The sequence below is a fragment of the Cryptomeria japonica genome, chromosome 1 (genome assembly GCF_030272615.1).
Source record: "Cryptomeria japonica chromosome 1, Sugi_1.0, whole genome shotgun sequence".
NCBI classification, from domain to species: Eukaryota; Viridiplantae; Streptophyta; class Pinopsida; order Cupressales; family Cupressaceae; genus Cryptomeria; species Cryptomeria japonica.
Window position 1 is genome coordinate 551544478 of NC_081405.1, and position 12639 is coordinate 551557116.

The following is a 12639-nucleotide window of genomic DNA, read 5'->3' on the forward strand; positions in this document are numbered from 1 at the left end:
GCTTATTATTGACTCATGCAAGAACATAAATTGTAAAAACTAGAGAATTCATTATGTCCTTCAACAAGTTTGGGTGTTTTTGGACAAACTTGAGACCTATGTAATTTCTCACACCTACAGAGAGGGAAACAAACTGGTCGATCTACTTGCAAATTTGGGCTATGACAGGGGTGATGTAGAATTTCTTAATGACATGGACTAGTTAGAACTTTATCCAGAGCTAGAAGATATTATAAATAAGGAATGAGAAAATTTATCCCTTTAGGGTGTGGGAGGGGATCAAAGATCTTCAAATTGATCATACTGATGAGGAGTGAACCAATTATCAAAATAATATACCTAAAGACACCCATGGCCCTGCTAAGCATTACAATGTGCAATACATAGTCATAGAGGTACAAAGTTATTCACAGGTAAAGAAAATAGTTTTTTGATAGTGAAAGCAACATTCCTAGTGAACTCATAGTTAGGAAAATTGTTATGCATTGTTATGCTAAGCATTAAAATGTGTAATACCTAGTTACAAAGGTATAGAGCTATTCACAGGTAAAGAAAAAGGGTGTTTTGACAGTGAAAGTAGTATTTCGAGTGATCCCATAGTCAGCACAACTACTATGTATTGTAATGTTAAGCATTACAAAGTGCAATAGCTACTCACAGATATACAGAGCTATTCACAAGTAAAATAAAGGGTTTTTTGATAGTGAAAGCAGCATTCCTAGTGAACCCATAGCCAGGATAAAGATTATGCACAACATGTATGACAGTTGACAAAGCTTGATCTCAGTCCATGATAGGGAAAGGACTTGTTGGATAATCAATGGCTAATTCAAATGAAAGGCAATTTTATTATGGGATTTATATTTTATCTTTTAACTGCTCCAAGCAGTTAGATCGGCAAGACTCTAATAGATCTGGGAAATGCTCTTGGAAGTTATGCCTATGATCATATCTATCCAACTCTGGCTGATGAGAGGTTAAAAATTGTCTCTGGGGTGACTCGGGATGTCATTAGGTGTTTCATCGATAGAGTGTCTCTGGCCAATGGTATGTGGTCGGGGCGACTCTAGCCAATGACTAACAAAAGGGTGCTATTGGGCTAAAACTAGACCTCAGCAAGTCTCATACCGATTTGGGGTTTTTGGCTAATGGTGTGTAGCCAGGGTGACTCTAGCCAATGACTTGCCAGAAGGTGCTATCGAGTTGAAACTAGACCTTGGCAAGACTCATACCGATTTGGAAGTCAGGCTGATGGTTGGTCATCGGGGTGTCTTGTTGGCATGAAATATCATTAGGGTGACATTGGTCTTCAGTGTATCTTTTGTCATCTCTGCCCGACAAGTATAGTCATGTCAATGCACTTGCCCATTTGATCATCAGTGGGACTCACACTGAGTAGCTGATTGAATGTTGAAAGGGGATGGAATTTACATATCAGTTTGAGATCTCAGACTCACGCTGATATTGGTTTTGTAATATGTTATTTTATCTTGTTTAGATTAGATAGGTATATTTATCTTGGGCTATAACCAGAGGTTTTCTTTTTTAGTTCTTTACTCCCAGCTTGCCACTTTTGAAAAAAAATCTTAAAGCAGAATTGGAACCTGACCATGGGACCATTAGATTTATATTGCATCAAAATAGGGAAATGATCAGAGAGGAAAGATGGCAATTCTCAAGAATATTCTAGGAATAATAAATCATGCACCTATCCAATCTCACCTGAACAAGGTGATTTTTAGAGTGAATATTGGACTAGGTATAATATCAATCTTCAAGATCTAAATCACATAGAGTCACCCTCATCAAAAAATCATAAAGGTCTTTCATACCATCAAAAAATAATAAATTCCCCAAAGTTTCTCAGAAAGAAACAAAGGGGAATTAAAATCATCCATCACAATCTAGTAGGAATCAAGCAAAGACTGCCTATGGGAGATTAGCACTTCCAAGAAAGCTCTTCTAGAAACAACATTATTTGGGGTATAGACAGTGGTAAAAGTCTACTTTTCCTTAGTCAACCTATTCTCAAAATTGATAGACTGAAGTCTTTTATCTTGGAAAAATAAAGTACTTGAATAAAATGGGGCTTCCATAAAACTACAAGGTCTCCTGATACACCATTTGCATCTAAAGCACAAGCATTTGAGAAGGGCGTAGAAAATCACAAACCTTCAAGAAAGCATTTGAGATCATCTTAGTTTCTTGAAGAAGCAAAATATCCGATTTTAAATCCTTGACCAGGTTTTCACCAATATTTGTTTATGGGAACCATTAAGTGCCCTAACATTCTATGACATGATCTTTACTTCAAAAAAATACGAGAGCAGCACTGCTCCAAAGTACTTTAATAGGAATTAACAACATCATTACCCACTTTTGAATGTCTAATTTCCTTGGCAGACTTTTTACTAACTTTCGAATCTCTCCCAACATCAACCATTTTCCTACCATTCAATGGAGGACTACCAAAACCCAAAGACCCAAAAGAATAAGAGGGTCTTTTAGTAGGAGTTTAAGGGGACTCCAAAGGGGATTCTCTCAGCACAACATCTAAGGGCGGAGCCACCCCCTGCATAGGAGTAAAACCCTGGGAGCCATCCCAAAAGCATCAACTATTTGGGGGTAGGCCAAAGGGATAAAAAGAACCATAATCAAATCTTGAGCATGAGGGACCTCTATTGACACCAAAGGAGAATCCTGCACCAATTCCACACCCACATCCAAACAAAAAGCAGAATCCTGCACCAAGTCTGCACCTGAACCCAAAGGAATAGGAATCATCACTTTTAAAAAGACCTCAAGAGTAGAGTGGTCAACCCCAGGAACAGAGGGGGCCTTCACCCCAACCAAATCCTCTAAGAAAGCACCAAACCCCATAGCTAAATCAAGAGCCAAAGGTTCCAAGGAGGCCCTCAAAGGGGATCCCAATGCCAAATTAGAGGAATCGAACATTGATCGCAAACCTTGAGATCTCTTCTCCTTCCCTTTTGAAGAATATTTGGATACCCCAATTGGGAACTTATTAAAAAGGTAGCCTATTGATGAGAAAAAATGATAGAAAAGAGTATAGTTTTTATATTCTAGAGATTGCGACCAAGCCTAAAGACGAGACTTAATGTCAATTGAGATAGGTAACATGGTGCCTAGGGAAATACCCACACAGAAGTGTGCGTAGAACAACCTAGAATGTTGTTTCGTGATAGCATCAAGAGATATTAACTGCCCAAATGAATCGGCCAACCCAGTAATGATATCCTCATTCCATAACTCCAAAGGCAGTCTTGGGAAGAAAACCCAAGTTGGAATAGCACCATCCAAATGGGATTCTAGTTTAAACTCAAGCTACCACTTGCAAAGAAGTTGTTACTTGCCAAAAAACCAAGGCATAGAAGAGAGGATAAGAACACTATCCTCCTTGAGCAAGATTGGGAAACAAAATATACCTTTAGGTAGCATTGAAATTGATATATTTTCATTCATAGCCCATCTCGTTGAGACCCACTTATGAACAACAACAATCTTAGGCCATCTTCCCATGAACTTCCCCACTAGATCATACTCCATTTTGGTCAAAGTGTGGTTAAGAGAGGAGTCCTTAATACTACCACGTGTGCTACTCTTGGATCTCTTAATGGACATCCCACCTGTGGGAGGATACTATTCTCCATAGAAAAGATTCTTCCATCTCCCTTGGGAAGGATTAATAGAAACTGAGATTGAAGGAGATGAGTCCTTCAAAGAAACCCCATTGATAACCTTCAAAGGAGATAAGGAGGGATCTAAGAAGGACCCACCCATCTCATGAACACAATATACCTCCCCAATCCTTGGGAAAAGATAGAAGTATTCCACATGAATGCACTTAGAAGGAAACACTTGCATCAAGTCCTAAACCTCAAACATAGCCAGGAGCATATTCGATGCATCATCCTTACTAGAATCCCCCTAAATCTCTCTTGACTTGTCCTATTCTCCACCTATCGAACTCATTTTATAAACCAAGGCCCAAAAGAGAGGATAAGAGCATTCTCAACTAAAAACAGGAGCTCAAAAAGGTAAACTCGAATGTTTGTAGCATAGAATTTGTGTGGAGTGTCTAGTAATCTTATAAATAATAATTATAATTTAATACTAGAATTCAACTATTTGAAAGTGAAATATTAAGGCTTAAGGAACTATTGGAAAAGACTATTCTCCACCTATCGAACTCATTTTATAAACCAAGGCCCAAAAGAGAGGATAAGAGCATTCTCAACTAAAAATAGGAGCTCAAAAAGGTAAACTCGAATGTTTGTAGCATAGAATTTGTGTGGAGTGTCTAGTAATCTTATAAAAAATAATTATAATTTAATACTAGAATTCAACTATTTGAAAGTGAAATATTAAGGCTTAAGGAACTATTGGAAAAGATAGAACATGATATGAGATCCCTAAAACATAATATCAATAAAATAATCAAACTAGGCATCACCACTATCAATAATTGTGTCAAAAATATTCAAACATTTAAAGATAACCTTAATAAGAGGAAAGAAGGGATTATTGGGTGTATACAAAGCACTTTTAGGTAACACATATGGAAACATTAATGTGATCACTTTGAATGACCATCATGAAAGAGGAATGAGAGACTATTATCACTCTTAACAAATCACTCTTAACAATGTGGTGGAGCCTAATATTTGATTCTCTCTTCAAGTATGGTTTGTTCGTGATTTTTTCTTTTATTTTAGGTATCAATCAAACATCTTTGTATATTTCTTTTTTCATGTCTTGTTTATTTCATGTTTGACTACTTTGGTTATTTTATTTCTCTTGTGTTCCTATATTAAACAATATTTTTTTAATTCATTGGACTAAAAACATCACTATCAATAATTTCTAAAATCTCTTTCTAGAACTATACAAATAAAATTTGACTTCATTTACAAAACATATAGTACTCACAAGTACCAAAATTCATAAAACAGCTAGACAAACCATCTACCATATATTTATTAACTAAGATCTTGGACCCTTTTTCACAAATATGATTCATCATATGGTACCATAACATACATAAATTTGAATTTCTCATTGCATAGATTGAGTTATAACATGTATATATACATAAATATTAAACATGCATACTAGATCTAGAATGAAATTAATAAAGAATATTTTTTATCATTAAAAGATTTATTATTATTAGAGAAATATTTTAAAAACTTATCATGAATTCTCTCCAAAATTTAAAGCACCACTTATTGTGGCTTAAAACCGTCATTTTGACTTTGACATCTTCTCCCTTTTTCTTGCCACTTTTCTTTGGGTCTAAACCCTTGTCCATAGATTTTTGTCTCATTTCTTTACTAGGTCTAAACCCTTGTCCATAGATTTTTGCCTCATTTCTTTACTAACAAGAGCTGCAAGCAGCGTAGTTCTGCCAAGGCAAGCAAGGCATAGCAGTAGTCAGATGAAATAGATTATTAATTATAACTGCAAATAGAAGGGTAATTGGGAAAGAGGAGATATATTGCATACAAAATAGTAATGCAAAGGGAAATAATGGAAGCAAATACATATACTTAAAAAATATATATGTACTATATGTATTTGCTTCCATTCTTTTCAGATCACTTTGTCTAATATTGTACAATGTTTATTCACACAAATTTAATGACTACAAAGTACAAAGCTTTTTGGCAACAAAAATTAACTGTTAACTATATTTGCTGTCAAATTAAAGCTAAAATGCATCTCCACTGTGTTTAAAAATAATCTTTCCGTCCCATACTCAAATTTCACAATTCAGTCATAGAGACCTTGAGGAGACCAACTTTCAATGTTAAGGAGGCACCAAGGTAAGAATGCCATAATCATTATATCAATGTAGAGCTTGAGTAAGGCAACACCAAGTGACAAAGAGCTTGTGAATATAGCCCTAAAGATAACCCAGGGATGCCATAATCATTATATCAATGTAGAGCTTGAGTAAGGCAACACCAAATGACAAAGAGCTTGTGAATATAGCCCTAAAGATAACACAGGGACATTGGCAACAAAGAATGAAATGGACTAAGGACATTGAAAATATTTGATAATATACAATGATTCTATGGTCAGAGTTCAAAAGATTCATGAAAGACATTCTTATTTGTTATTTGTGAAGAGAAAGATGGCAGCTGGAGGTCGTTGATCATACTATTTCCAAGTAACAATGACCTCTCTAGTCAATTGCAAAGGCCAAAAATTATTCCCTGAAGGCTGACTATTAATTCAAGCCATTCTTGAGTGCTAAGTGCTGACAAATGTTATTTAAGTCAAAGTATTCATAAAATTGGTTTGTGACATTCAGCAATTCGTGAATGGATAATCAAGTAATATGAACCCCATCACAATCTTGATAAAGACAAGGCATTCGGAAGGACATTTTATCCTTCTAAATTGGCCCTCCCTGAATTTGATTGATATAGAAGTTTCAAATGTAATCCAGAAGATGATCTATGCAGTGATCAGTCGATGCTTGCAAATCAGAAAAGAGTATATGGGCAGTCCATTGAAAGATAGACAAAGAATGTTTCAAAAGAATGAAAGTGTCTGTTGAAAAGTAAAACAGACATATGGGGTAGGATGGCAGAGCCCTCATCAAAGGCATTACAGAGAAAGCTACTGGTTTGTGGTTTTAAACAACTTTTAAGCCATGCATGAGTGCTTACAGTTCATCTATTAGTCCTTTATGATGGGCTGTCATGTTGTAGCTCTAGGCTTGTCCGTTCTCCTTAAGACCCTGCATTTGTCATAATTATTTGAATTTTTGTTGTTATTAATAGCTATGTGATGAAAAATGTCAAACAGTTGTTAACAATCCATGACGTTTTTAAGCAGATGAAGTAGGGTTTTCCTCTTCTCTGTGGATTTATCTTGTTTCAGCCTCGCTTCCCCCTGTAAAGAGCCACAAAAACAATTCTCCCTCTTTGAAGCACTAGAAAAACAGAAACAATTCAACACAGTTAAAATCTGAAAAATATTCTGAAAGAGAACACGCTGCATTTGGCTAGGGTTTTGAAGGCATTTATGAGGTATATGAACATAAATATGCATACTGCTGATCATATTCATATTAGAAAAATTAGAAAAAATTAATGTAAGATATTTCTGAAAATCCTGGGCAGATTTAGTGTGTTTTCTGCAACTTTTTCTTATTCAGAAATTTCTAGAAAAATCAGATAAATATTCTGAGCCTAGATCTGAGTTTGTTGAAGAGTATTTTATTTGCAAATAAAATTTCAGAATTTTCTGTTGCATATTTTTGGAGATATTGTTATTTTTCCTTTATCCCTATTTGGGGATATTACAGATTCAAAACTTATTTTGGTACTAAAAAGAGAAACTAAGGAATAAGGTTTGACTAAGAATCCCACTGCAATAAGCCCAATGATTTTCACCACAGAAGGACTCCTGACACGGGAATGTCGGATGTGAAAAAAGACAAGTTTATTCGAAAAAGATTGAATAATTCAATTTTAGGAAACTACAAAAAAATAAATTCATGCAAACGCCAACAATTGCTTTAGGAGAATAAACCTTACAGACTAAAGGTTGCTTAAGAGGATATACAAATAAATCCGTATAAAGGCGAAAAACCCTTTTCGAATAATAAAGTAAAGATAATTTATTTTTGAAGGAAGCTATACAGAGTGTGCCAAAATATAGAAATAACTTTTTTGTCTATAAGTATGGCAAGACTACTCACAATAAGGTGGTTTTCTTTATTCAAATTTGTGTAATCTAGCTGGTCCGGCACTCAACACATTGAGTACTAGTTTGTATTCACAATTAGGAGCAGCTCACTTCATAGCTCTGGTTCTTCTGAGTTTTCGTCATATCAGAGCGGAGTTTTATTGTTTTTATGGTGGATAGTTTAAATATCAAAAGGGTTCCAGGAATTTGCAATTAACATTTTTCAAACAATTTCTGTTTCCGATAATTTTAGATTTTAATTTCTTTGATTTCAATGATATCAAAACTAATCTAGCAGTTTCTCATATAGAAATTCTATTTCAATCTGGTAAATTTCACAAATCCAATAGAAAGTTTTCCTCTTCGAAGATGTTACGTAAAAATGCACCAAAATACTGCAGCATCCAGCACTGCCCCATTTTTGGATGAAAGCGGTTTTGTGAGAGGGAACAATTTCAAAATCAAATATAATGCCCTGCAGTTAATTTTGATATTTCTTTTTTAAGTAGTGTTACAGAAGAAAGTAAATACGTATCTGTTTGTGAGAACTTTAAGTTTCAGATTCAAGTTTCTGTTCATGCCCGCACTTTTCTGATTTAGGGTTTTTGCCAGTGAAAGTGAATCACAAGATTTTGGAATCTTAATAATTCATTTTCGTGACCCACGAGAATAAACTCATATGAGAAGCAGTGTCTGATTAATGACCGTCTACTAATAAATAGAACTGCAACTCAGCTCATTGATGTCAAATGTCCGAATTACTCCCGAGATTGTCATCAATTTTCAAGTGTTGTCAGAAACGTAGATATACCAAATTGAATTCTACACCAAGTTGTTGTAGGGGAGGGGAGAGGGACCAGTAGTTTAACGGAGTCCAATAGTCGTTATAGCAATTGTGCACATAATATCCAATCTTACCACAAATTTATACTATATATTATAAATAAATAGTCCACATGTAAATAAAAAAACAACCAAATGTTGGTCAAAATAGACCTGTACTTGAACACATAAAAACCTATAAATGTTATATAAAAAGTACAAATATACATTCATTAACAAGTGAAATAAATAATTTTTTGTTTGAAATAAAATGTCATAACTATCCACTATAAGTGTGTCATTTAAAAAATAAGATTCTCATTCAATACAATAAGATACTTGCTTAAGCAAGTATTGTTGTCATAGTGAAAAAATAGTTTTCCTATGTGTACAACTATTAGGGTAGCAATGTATATTCATTGGAGTATTTCATATTAATAATTTGTTCTATCACAAATATAAAAGGTGAGCACAAAAAATACCTTGTATTTTTCCATGAAATGAGAAGGATTTTCAAAACTTTTAGCGTTCAACTATTGGTCCATTTGTGTTAGATATAAGTTGTATTTTATATAATAATGTGTTTTTTCTATAACAACAAAAAAAATTTATGTTCAACTTTTAATTCATTTATGTTGGATTTACAAGTTAGATATAACAATTATTTATGGTTACTAATATGTATTTGGTCCATTTATGTTGCATATAAGTTATAGTTTAAATAAAAATATGATATTTTACTAATAAGAAATGATATATATTTTTTCAATTACTAGACATTTTTAGATTAAGTTTTGGTCGAATCTTTAAAAAGTCATTTTTTGGACACTTCACAGTAGACGTGTTATTTTGACGAGTTGCATGATGAGTCACGCCTAGGTGTCCATTTTACATTTCTAAAAAACAACGGAGGTCTTACGATATTCCATGTGACGGCTACATATTGACTAAGTTAACCCTAACGACTATTGGTCCCTCTATCCTATCTTTTAAAAAACCAGATGTGCCCCACCTCTTGCTAAGAGCAACATCTATGATCTGCCAGGCGCAGGACAACATGATAAGCTAGGATGAACTTGAAGTTGCCTTTGCCTTTGATCCATTCATCTGGTTTTGGCGTTCACCATCTTGTGGGTTTGAATTTGTGGCGTGAGCAACCATGCGGTTGATTTCCTATTCAAAAACAAGAATTTACAAAGAAGATGCGATAGAAATTTCACAGAATGAAAGTCAATGTCAAAAGCAGTTTGTAACAAATGAGTTGACGAAACTTTACAAACATCTCATTAATATAAACAGAAATCAGCTCTGTTCTGAAGCACAGACCTGCACATCAACAATCTACACACAAAGGGACAATTTTCCATGTTTCATTAAAAACTAAATCTTGCAAAATAGTGAAATTCTAAACAGTAAGACACATCTCATGAAAGCAAAGCCTCACCTAGAAAATTCAGCATATGAAATCTGTGGAAATATTTCTGGAATGGGTTCAAGCAGCCGGATGTTTATAGATTGTCTCACCAGCAAGCTAATAGGCATTTTCAATATGCAAGGAGTCTGCCATCGTTCGGAAAACATGGCTACGTAAAGAAGGTACGTGGACTGTATAGGGTGCATGCAAAAATGTGGAAGCATAGACTGCAACGTATTTACATTAGGTCCTGTTGTACACTTCCAGTGACATCGTGGAACGTGCTTTAGCTTCTGCAATACACTATCGGCGACATCGTGTAACGTGCGTTCTCTCTTATCGTAATTCGCATTATATCTCTAACAATCTGTCCCTGTCAGTTTTAGCCCAATCAAATGAGAGAAAACAAAATTACATAAATTTTATGTTTAAAAAATTTGCATCTTTCAGTAAATGAACATAGCATTAAAACATATACAAACACAAAAATAAAAAGAGAGCAATATCTGATTGGCTAGAATTTAATCACTAGTTAGAAAAGAAAGCCAACCTATAGTTTCCTGGAGGCGGGAACTAATAAAAGTCACAATAATGGCATTTCTTTTGAAATTTTAATTGGACTACTCGATACAATGCCTATATCCAAGATTCAATAATGAGTATAGTAACAAGATACACTTATCCTTTTTTTTTTAGATTAATATCAATATATCTAAATTGACTTAAAATGAGATCAAATGGATTTAAATGCTCAATTATAGCCTCCTTCCTTCATTTTAAAATTAATAAATGAAGAGATTGAATATATTCACTATACTATTATCTTAAAAAAACAATTTAATTGTTAAAATAAAATTACTTTGACAACAACAAATATAATTATATAAATATTTATTAAAAAATTTAAAAAATTGAAAACATTTTATTTAATTTTATTAATAGTAAAAATCTTTTTATTTTTAGTATCTTATAGATTTTTTTAAGGAAACTTATATTTCTATTTATAATTTTATGTTTTATTAAAATATAAACAATTATTATTAAATTGAAGAAAACATTAACTACCAAATCAACAACAACAATTTACCACTGTATTAAATATCCATGAACAATTTTCTAAAATTATGATTAAATTTTTTTTTTACAAATTTGCAGCTAATCCTATCCATTTGAGCAAATCTGCTGTCAACAAAATACTGTACGGAATAATGGTAATAGAATGTTCATGTTTGGACATAACTACAACAAAACCCTATGTTGGGAGATTTATATACTTTGATATAATAATACAACCCTTGTTGGTTGTCTTGATCTAAATAAAAAATTGGAGCATTGCTTGTGGCAATCTTATCTTATGTCTAAATCTTTAATTTTGATCTTCTCTCATGCTCTTGGATCACATTAAATTTGGTGTTATATCATAGAAGGTTCTATTAAGAATTGCAAGTATTTAAATTAAATTTATGTATGTGTTAAACATTCTGTCAAATGATTAATATACTTTATATAATGATAATACAAAAAATTCAAATATTCAATAAAATATGTAACTGGAACTATTATCACTATTGCCAATTGTTGCAAATAATTCAATAACACTTTTATTATACAGTTATTTAAACAGTAATTTAAGTATGCTATCACAAATATGCTTCCTTTTTTTCTTTCAATTTTTTTGAATAACTATATTATTAATTATTAGAATACTTGATTTAAATATTATTTCCATTTTTTCATTTGTGTTCAAGGATACCTATGATTAGCTTATATTTCATATGTTTTTCCTAACTCAAGTAGTAATAAATTTTTACATAAGGCCTTTAGTTCTTTGATAAATAATTCAATCGGTATTGACCTTAAATGTCTACAGTACTAATAAATAATTTAACCAAATAAATTAATTTTCATACATATTACAATCATAAGGACTAGTTTCTATGTAAGTCTCACTAATAATCACAATGGTGAAAAATGCCTAGTTGTACTTTTCTTCATTGTTTTGGCAATATTTTGACAAGGTTGGTTTTAGTTTAATGTTAGTGTATAAGTAGAATGTTCTTATTATATGTTTTCATGAGTGTAAAATGTCTAAACTTGTGTGCTATGGTGTTATGTTTAAATGTATCCTAAGTCATTTTAACCTATCTAATAATCAATGAGGTTTAATCCAAATTGTATTATCACATAATTGTCCTTATAGTTAGCCAAAATTGTATCACAAACTTGCAATAACATCTTAAGCACCATTACATGTGTTCTTCACTCTACGCCTAGAAAACTCATAAAACATGTATATCATGAACACCTTATATATATATATATATATATATATATATATATATATAACAAACCATTGTATTTAGTAAAAGATACTTTGATACCATGCAAGGCTTGTGAATGGGAAAAATGAACTCATGTGATGATAATAGAGAGCATATTATTAAAGCACAAAGATAATAAAATATTGTAGCAATAAAATGGTTGTTCAAAAATGTCTACACTATTGTGGAAGATAAGAAATAAATATGATATATAGATCTATAATACATGGTCAAGTGGTACAATTGCTCACAATCAATATGGGATGAAGGGCATGTAAACATGCAGTACATCTCCACCAAACATGGAAATTGTAACAATAATTATTAAATGCATGTTACCTCTCTAAGTAGATGTAT